At 36.6% G+C, this 10,133-nt stretch overlaps 1 protein-coding gene across 1 annotated transcript in view; it reads right to left on the bottom strand.

Annotated features, from left to right (window-relative positions):
- Positions 1 to 1,499: 1,499 nt before the first annotated feature.
- LOC137769129 (uncharacterized) overlaps positions 1,500 to 10,133 on the bottom strand; it is a 230,073-nt gene continuing 221,439 nt past the window's right edge. The window contains exons 6-7 of the mRNA XM_068550836.1: positions 2,275 to 2,387; positions 1,500 to 1,668 (exon numbers count right to left, since the gene is read on the bottom strand). The gene's annotated coding sequence lies outside the window, so the exon portion shown is untranslated. The remainder of the gene's footprint in view (positions 1,669 to 2,274; positions 2,388 to 10,133) is intronic.

Genomic DNA, 10,133 nt, shown 5'->3' with positions numbered 1-10,133 from the left:
AGAATTAAATAAAATGCTGTATGCAGAGTAAAAAACCTAGAATAAGGTAAGTGTTCAAACATGTTAGTTCTTCCACTCCTCTCTCTTGGGTATGCTTCACATAAGGTAGTTCCTCTAGGTCCACAGAGGACTTCTGAAGTTACTCTGTAATTCAGCGGTAGGCCAGGAGAGCAGAGCATATTTAAGTATTAGCAGGGTGACAAAATTCCACTTAATCAAGGATTTATCAGTCATCTACTACATCCCAACACAGAGCTAAGTGCTACAGCACAAATGAAGTAGCGGCAGCCGAAGAATTTTGGCAGTGAGAAGAACAAGACTGTTGATAACTTCCTAGAAAATAGAGAGATTCCAAGAGGGGCTAGTCTGCCAAGTTTAATAGAGCTCTTTGTAAATTCTCCCAAGTAATTTCAAATAAAATAAAACAATTTTAAAACTCATAAATTTTATGGTTTACTCTTAAGTAGCACATTCCACCAAACCCCAAAGTGTTATCTTTGTAGACAATGATACTGTGTCCAACCTACATTATTACGTGGGGTGAGGGAGGGACCATGGAGGAGCCAGTCTCATAAGGAACCTAGAGACAAGAGGTTAAAAAATGTGTTAGATATTTCTGCTTTGTTTCATTACTTGAATCACCTAGATTGTAAAATATCCTAGGGTAGGAATAGCCATCTTGTATTTTCTTCATCTTTCTCCTTCAGTGCCTGGGACTAGAAATACTTGTTGAGTCAAATTTGGTTTAAACCATAAGAATAGAGAAGAATAAATTTCATTATGATCAATATGAACTAGTCACTAGGCACCTGTGTGAGACAGCGTAGGGAGTGAAACAGCCCAGGGTTTAGGATCAGACACTTTGGTTCTCATTCTGTCTCTTCTCTCCATCTTAGGCAGTAACCTGACTGCTCAGGGTCACAGGGTTCCAATTTTTAGAATGGGAATTATGCCATCTATCTTCTAGTATTATTGAGAAATTAAATGAGATGAACTATTATTGTATATACAGTAACAAATAAGTAATGATTTTTGAGTGTTTGGAATGTATTAGACACTATTCTAAGCTCTTTTTCTTTATTAGCTCACTGAAATTTTACAACTTAAGGAAATGGGTGTATTACTATTATTCCTATTTTGGAGATGAGAAGATGAAGACATAGAAAGTTTTGTAGGTTTTTTTTTAGTAAATTTATTTATTTTATTTTTGGCTGCGTTGGGTCTTTGTTGCTGCTCACGGGCTTTTCTCTGGTTGTGGCGAGCGGGGCCTACTCTTCGTTGCGGTGCACGGGCTTCTCATTGCTGTGGCTTCTCTTGTTGTGGAGCACGGGCTCTAGGCATGTAGGCTTCAGTAGTTGTGGCACGCAGGCTCAGTAGTTATGGCACACAGGCTTAGTTGCTCCGCGGCACGTGGGATCTTCCCGGGCCAGGGATCAAACCCGTGTCCCCTGCATTGGCAGGCAGATTCATAACCACTGCGCCACCAGGGAAGCCCCATAGAAAGTTTTTTAAAAAACCTTGCCAAGGTCACACAGCTAGTAGTTGGCTGGGCAGCAACTCAAACTCAGGCAGCCTTGCTCTAGAGTCTGTGTTCTTGACCACGCCCCTTTGTTGCCTCGCTCCATCAATGGTAGCTCTTTTCAAGCCCATTTCCCCTGGTCCTGGACTCTGATACAAAAATGCAACAGATCCTGCCTCTTCAGAAATAAACGGCTACACTGAGGACACAGGATAGACGCATGAAGAGAGAAACAACCATACATGATAGAAGTGGTCAAATGCCAGAGGAGAGGTATGACTACAAGCCCTACACACATTTGAAAGGAAGGAATGAATTGGGATGGGGAATCAGCAAGATGTTGTCATGTACGTGAAACCTGACTTAGGTCTCGGAGGAAAAACAGAACTAAAACCAGCAGAGAGGATTTGGGAAAGTTATTTCAGATAGTGGGACAGCAAAGACAAAGGTCTTCTGTGCTCAGGAAACAAGGTTCAGTGCCAGTGGGAAATGTTTCTATATGGGAACGCTGAGATTACAGAATCAGGAGGCAGTTTAAAGTCATTCTGTAGAATGTTTTAAAAGCCCACAGAGGAGAGAGGACCTCCTGCTGGAGAGCCGCCCTGCATTTCTGAGTAGCTGTGTGCATCTGTGCGTGCCTCCAAGTCCTGCCAAGTAGGGCTTTCAAAAGGCTGATGAGACGGCAGGTGTATAACATGAATGGGAAAGCTAGATAATGGATTGCAGGAACACACAGAAGTCTTTGGTACACATACCTACATTCAGACACCTCCAGTTATTCCAGCGATGATTATCTGCTTGGTGGATGCTCCAAGGCCTTTCCGCATCTACTGCTGTCCTTTTGGCTTGTCCCCTGCTCTGTTAGCGCCTGGGGGTAGAGACAGAGGCAAAGTGATCTTCCCATTAGTCTTTTTTTTTTTCTCTCCACTCCTCAGTATCTGTGGTTAAAAATTTGTGTTGGAAGAAGCATATTAGGTATGATCAGAACATTTCTTTTTTTTTTTTTAAAGTACTTCTGGTCTTTTTATTAAACAATTTGTTGATGAAGGACAGAGCTCACATTTGAGCCTAACCTTGGAATATGTAATTGCAAATTCCCTTTCATCAGAGATGGACTTGTAAATTGGGGGCTACCCACATGTACTTTCACGTAATGATCTTGTTTCTGATCTGGCTGCTGAGGATTTTAGGTTGAGAGTGGTTAAATGTACTCTTTTAAAAAATGCTATATATTGACCTTTTTACAACCATATGATGATTATCCGTCAATCATTCTTACCTTTGCTACTACTTGAATATATTAAGCAATTGCTGCTTCTTCCTAAGTTGAATATAGATTACTAGGAGACCTGAGTAATTCTCTAGCTGCAGAGTACATGTATGGCTCTAAAACAAAAAGTGTTGTATTGGAAAGGTGAAAAAAGAAATTGATGGGAAAATGAAAAAAGATTTCAACGTAACAGATTTGCAATGCCAAACTCCTTTTTAAAAAGTAATATTTCAGTGTCATTTCAGGCTATTATTAAGAATGCGTATGAAGTCTAAATAGACTGTAGGAGCCCAGTCCTAATACATCATTAACACTAATATGTATTTGATAATAGTAGACATAAAGATTATTCAGTCCAAAATAGCCAGAATGTCCATCTTTCACTTGGGTCCACTGGATGCAAATATATTTAGAGTGCAAAGCACACATACACACACACACACACACACACACACACACACCTCTTTCAAGAAAAGGAAAGTCTTTTTAAAATTTTATATATACTTGGCTAATAGCCAGCTACCAAATCTATTGTATTTCTTCTCTGATTAACATGCTTTCATTCATTATTTCCAGTTCTTCCATTTGAATCCTTGTCAACACTTCCCCTCACAACCCCAATATTGCCCAGATAGTTTTAGAGAAACCAGAGAATGAGTAAAGTTCATTCAGTTATTTCAGGACATGGCACACATCAATAGTATCCACTTATTAGCCAGAAAACTGGCTCCATTGCTCAGAGAACTTCTTGGCATGTTCATACACCTGCTGAGACCTCAATATAAAATAAAACAAAACAAAGCCTCAACTACTCTGTTTCTCAATTTGTTTTGATAAACCAGAATTATTTCTAAAGTTCCCAAATAAACAGAAATCATTATAATTATGAATAATTAACATGCTAAACTCAAGAGGGCACTCAACATTCATTACACTGTAGAATTCGTCCCCTAAGGGTAGTACCTTCAATTAGTTCAGTTTTTACAACAGAAAGAAAATGTGACAATCAGTAATTGCAGATACTCAGTACAAGGAACAAAACAAGCTAACTTGCCTTTAAATCACCCTCTTTCAGCCAGCAGAGGCCCTGCTCTCTTTTAGAGTCTTAACATTTGTGCTACTTCCAGAACACAGAAAAGCAATAGATAATAGAAAAACACACTGCCTTCAAAGATGTAAGGAGATGCACTTCAGCTTTATCAGCTATTCTAATAGAGCAGGTTAAAGTAGAAGGTAAGATATAGCAATAAATGGTTTTAAAACAGAATCTTTTAAAAGACGTTTTATAAAATATATCAACATATTTATTCACTCAATTTACAAACATTTATTAAGCACTTACAATGTGTCAGGGTAAATGTGCTAAATGATAGCTACATTGTAGTATAAGAACTAGCCAATGTGGCGAAAAGGGAACCATAGTAAACTGCTGGTGAAATGTAAACTGGTGTAGTCATTATGGAAAACAGTATGGAGGTTCCTCAAAAAATTAAAACTAGAACTACCAGACGATCCAGCAATTCCATTCCTGGACATATATCTGAAGAAACAAAAACACTAATTCCAAAAGATATATGCACCCTAATGTTTATAGCAGCATTATTTACAGTAGCCAAGATATGAAAGCAACCTAAGTGTCCCATAAGCAGATGAATGGATAAAGAAGGTGTGGTATACATACACACACAGGAATATTACTCAACCATAAAAAAGAATGAAAATTTGCCATTTGCAACAACATGGATGGACCTGGAGGGCATTATGCTTAGTGAAATAAGTCAGAGAAAGACATGATATCACTTATACGTGAAATCTAAAAAACAGAACAAATGAATGAATATAACAAAACAGACACAGACTCACAGACATGGAGAAAAAACTAATGGTTACTAGTGGGAAGAAGGACAAGACAGGGGTAGGAGATTAAGAGGTACAAATTATGATGTATAAAATAAATAAGATACAAGGATATATTATAGCAAAGAGAATATAGCCAATATTTTATAATAACTCTAAATGGAGTATAATCTAAAAAATATTGAATCACTGTGTTGTATAACTGAAACTAATATATTATAAATCAACTATAATTTAATTAAAAAAATAAAGACTGAAACATAAGAAAAAGAACAAGCCAATGATTTCTTTAAATAAATACACATTTTTATATACAAATTTGAATATAGCAACACATTTGTATATTCTTACAAATATAAAGTTTGAAGTATATTTATAAAATGAAGCTATTCAGTGTTATTCCTCAAATTCAACTGCAATTGAAATTGCAGTACATCATTTTAATTTAAAAAATTAAATCACAAAATTATTTAGGTTTTCTTCTTCCTCAGAGTCTCCTCTATAAAAATTATAAAAAATTTCAACCAAAATACATCCATTTTCTTTTGCAGTAATAAACGCTATTACAATTATTAGGGGTTTTCTTAGGCACTTATAGAACTAAAATATAAGTCAAGTTGAAAATGGTTTAGCAAATAGTAACTACAGTTGTGTATGCAAGTAGACATTTTTGTTCTGATCCAATATCAAATTGACAACCATGACCCAAGAAAGGGTTATCTTTTATTAGCAGCCACTTCGGGGAGATACATTTTATCTTCCATTGAAGTAGAGGAAAGAACTCATTAGATATGTGGTACAAGTGGTTTCAGAGTGATAAATCTCAAGTTACCAATTCCACTTTTAATGATTAGTTGCCCGAGTCTTGTATTTAATTAAAATGGTTATTTTAAATGCTTATATTTAATTTAAACATAATTAGCTAAACCTCAATGTTACTGCCTCATCCATTTTGAAATTAATTTATAAAATAGCTAAAAAAGTGCTGTAAGATTTTAATATTAAAATAAATCACTATCAGTTTGTATCTTTTGTTTGTTTCAGTTGTGAACCCACAGTGAGCCATTTATATTAGGTATGACTGCAGGGTCTCTGGCATGGCTAACATGTAGTAGAATCAAATATTGATATGCCATTGATGTTTCCTTTATACATATGACATATACTTTAACCTCCTAGGCAAAAATAGTCTATAGACAGGATATGATGATTTAAACTTTAAAGGGATCTAAATATAAATTAATTTTGGCCTTAATACATTTAGGAGGAACCACTGTTTTTAGCAGATGGTTCATAAGCGTGTAACAATCAGTGTAACAAAACTTCCTTTGTGTCAGTCTGATAATACATTCTGATTTTAACTTCTATTTAAACAGACAACATGATATATATACATAACTTAATTAAAAGGTGAAGGTAACACATTTGGCTTGCCTATTAGTAACTAAAATCTGTTCTTCCCAATATTAATATCTTTTCATACCAATATATGCAGAATTTTCTAACATTTTATTAAAACCTGGGCCTTCTACTCTCCAATGAATGCTTATAGTTGGAGGAATCTGTTTCTACCATTCTCTGACATTAGCTCAAACCATCGGCACCCTTCTCGCCCCCGGCCCCGACCCTTTAGGAATTTTAATTCAGAACATAAAATCTGACTCAGCTTACACATCAAGTGAAGCTGTGTAGAATATTTCTCCTCTTTTCACACTAGTACTATTATGTGGCATTCCAGGATGCCTTCAAGCTATACTGTATCTCAATTACCTCAAATGCCATCTGCTTTTGTTTCTTTCAGTCCTTCTCCCTGGTTCCCTAAACAATGAACAATAGATATTATTACTCAGGAGCTAGACTTAGGCGCATTCTCTGCAAAGAATGTAGGTAATATATACTAATATCCCTCCTGTTTAGATAAGACAATATGAGATTGTGATCAAATCCAATTATGTATTGATTTACCATTTACCATTTCAACTATCAACCATTATCTTAACTCCAAACATCCTCAGAAAGTCCAAAGGATTGTAACTGTCTCAAAGTAATCACAATGGAGAGGGACTATTTGAGAACCAGGAAGGTACATCTGCTTTGTTCACCTTGCTCAGGCCTTTAAATACCATCTGTTTTCCATTCTTTTCTGGCTACCATCTTCCCCTAGGCTAAAAGATTTTTAAATGACTGGGGAAAAAAAAAAAACTTGAGAAACTAGTTTGAGATTTTAATTCAGCATTTCATCTGCCAGACAGTGAAATGCAGTTAGCCGCAGCAAGTGTTCCTAATAGATAAGGGAATTGTTGCTTCACATATAATTTACATTGAGTCTAACGGTAGACATAGCCAACCATATCATCTTCATACTATTAGAAGTGCTAGTAAGTCTGAAAAGAATCCATTTTGAGGATGGTCAGAGCTACTTTTATTTTACTTCAAACCAGGGTTATCATGGAATAAAACTGATAGTTCTTTTGGAGGAACAATATTTGGTATATAAGAAAAAAGTATTAAAGGGTAAATGAAACTGACTTGTGACTGGCAGTAAGTTCAGGCATTTTGTGCGCTTTTGTGTTTGCTTTGGAATGTTAAACAGGTTGGGTTCTTTTAGAAAGAAAACATTTTATTCAGAACATTTTCCCATGAAAGCCCTCTTTGACAAAGTGTCTTTTTTTGATATATTAGTACATGTCTGCCCACATTTTATATTCAAAAAAGGCAAGCAATGTTTTAACAACTTTTGACAAGCATGGGGAATTAAACTACCACAGAATCGACTCTCAGTGTAATACTATAGACTGTTATATTTTCTATTTCTGTACTTCTTCATGGCAGGACACAACATTTTAATTATATAAATTTCTGGTTGAAGAAAGAGACATTGAAGATGAGTAATTAGAATAGGAAACGTCAATTCATCAATAAAGTATGTTTTAAGCATAGAATTCTGAACTTTGTTGAGAAACAGAGCTACAGATATAGCATGCAGTGAAATATAAATAAGTAGCAGGAGATAAGTCAAAGAATTTTCTAGAAAACTAGCCAGGAAATCTCAAGAAATTTACCTACTTCTTCATTATTCTTACAAGTTACCTACTAAATTACAAATTTCAAAACCAAACCATCCTTCATGTTTTGGCAGTGCAGGCTCTGCCTATTAGAACCTCACTTGGATACACACAGGTACCTCCAGTCAGCAAACTGCTTCCAATCCTGTGTCCCTCTGACTGTGACCCTGCAGGACAGGGTCCTGGCTGCTCTCCAGCCTCATCTGTCTCCACCCCACCCTGCCCTTGCTCACTCATTCACCCAGACCTTCTTCCAATTCCTTGACTACGTCAGGTTTTTGCTCCTCTGCCTAGATCACTTGGCTAATTTCTCCTCTTCTTTTCAATCTCAGCTTGGATGTCACTTCCCTCAGGAAGATCTCTCTGACAGTTCTCTCTCTAGGTGTCCTTTCTCTAGAGCCTGTAGAACCCCGTTCTCTCCAATCCAAGTCCCTGTCATATAGTGATGCCATTGTCTCTTTATTTGCAGACTGTAAGCTCCATGAAGGCTAAGACCATGTCTATCTTATTTACTGTTAAATATCTACTTCTTAGACAGGTGCTTGGAATATTCTCGATGCTCTCGAACACTCTGTTAAGCAGGCTAGTGAATCATCTGAGTGAAAAGTTCATATATAACCAATGACTTTTTTTCCTTTTGGTGACAATACAAACTATTAAATATAACCACTTTTACCAGATATATTAACTTATTTGAGTTGGCAGTGTTAATGTTATTGCTCCCATTTGATTACTTGATTTAGCTGGAACAAGTTTCACATTTTAGTTCAAGAGCTTTCTCATACCACCTTCCTCTATGAAGAAAGTGCAACGTGGATAATAGCCATTGAAGGATGTTAAGCACTGAAATGCCATTCTTGGATTTGAGTTTAAGATACAGACTTCTAATGGCAAAACCAGGGTAGATTGAAAAGGGGGAGAAAATATTTATGGAGATTAACGTATAATATCTGAAAGAGCTGAAGGTCTTTCTTTACTATCACTCTGTTAGTATAATCTGATAACTTTTAGGGAGACGCTACAACTGGGAAAAAAAAAAAAAGAAAATTTGAGACCAATACCCATTAGTGAGTAGGGAAGTGGAGTTGGAGAAGAGGGCATCTTACGAATATTGTTATCAGATAATCAAGAGCTGTAATAATCGTTATACTCTTCTTTTTTCTTATTAGTTATCCATTTTATATGTATTAGTGTATACATGTCAATCCCAATCACCCAATTCATCCCACCACAACCCCCACACCCCACCGCTTTCCCCCCTTGGTGTCCATACGTTTGTTCTCTACATCTGTGTCTATATTTCTGCCCTGCAAACCGGTTCATCTGTACCATTTTCTAGGTTCCACATATATGCGTTAATGTACGATATTTGTTTTTCTCTTTCTGACTTACTTCACTCTGTATGACAGTCTCTAGATCCATCCACGTCTCTACAAATGACCCAATTTCGTTCCTTTTCATGGCTGAGTAATATTCCATTGTATATATGTGCCATCTCTTCTTTATCCATTCGTCTGTCGATGGGCATTTAGTTTGCTTCCATGACCTGGCTATTGTAAATAGTCCTGCAGTGAACATTGGGGTGCATGTGTCTTTTTGAATTATGGTTTTCTCTGGGTATATGCCCAGTAGTGGGATTGCTGGGTCACATGGTAATTCTATTTTTAGTTCTTTAAGGAACCTCCATACTGCTCTCCATAGTGGCTGTATCAATTTACATTCCCACCAACAGTGCAAGAGGGTTCCCTTTTCTCCACACCCTCTCCAGCATTTGTTGTTTGTAGATTTTCTGATGATGCCCATTCTAACTGGTGTGAGGTGATACCTCATTGCAGTTTTGATTTGCATTTCTCTAATAATGAGTGATGTTGAGCAGCTTTTCATGTGCTTCTTGGCCATCTGTATGTCTTCTTTGGAGAAATGTCTATTTAGGTCTTCTGCCCATTTTTGGATTGGGTTGTTTTTTTTTTAATATTGAGCTGCATGAGCTGTTTATATATTTTGGAGATTAATCCTTTGTCGGTTGCTTTGCTTGCAAATATTTTCTCCCGTTCTGAGGGTTGTCTTTTCGTCTTGTTTATGGTTTCCTTTCCTGTACAAAAGCTTTTAAGTTTCATTAGGTCCCATTTGTTTATTTTTGTTTTTATTCCCATTACTCTAGGAGGTGGATCAAAAAATATCTTGCTGTGATTTATGTCAAAGAGTGTTCTTCCTATGTTTTCCTCTAAGAGTTTTATAGTGCCTGGCCTTACATTTAGGTCTCGAATCCATTTTGAGTTTATTTTTGTGTATGGTGTTAGGCAGTGTTCTAATTTCATTCTTTTAGATGTAGCTGTCCAGTTTTCCCAGCACCACTTATTGAAGAGACTGTCTTTTCTCCATTGTATATCCTGGCCTCCTTTGTCATAGATTAGTTGACCAT

The sequence above is a fragment of the Eschrichtius robustus genome, chromosome 9, assembly GCF_028021215.1.
Source record: "Eschrichtius robustus isolate mEscRob2 chromosome 9, mEscRob2.pri, whole genome shotgun sequence".
NCBI lineage: Eukaryota > Metazoa > Chordata > Mammalia > Artiodactyla > Eschrichtiidae > Eschrichtius > Eschrichtius robustus.
This window is presented reverse-complemented; position numbering and strand designations above follow the sequence as displayed.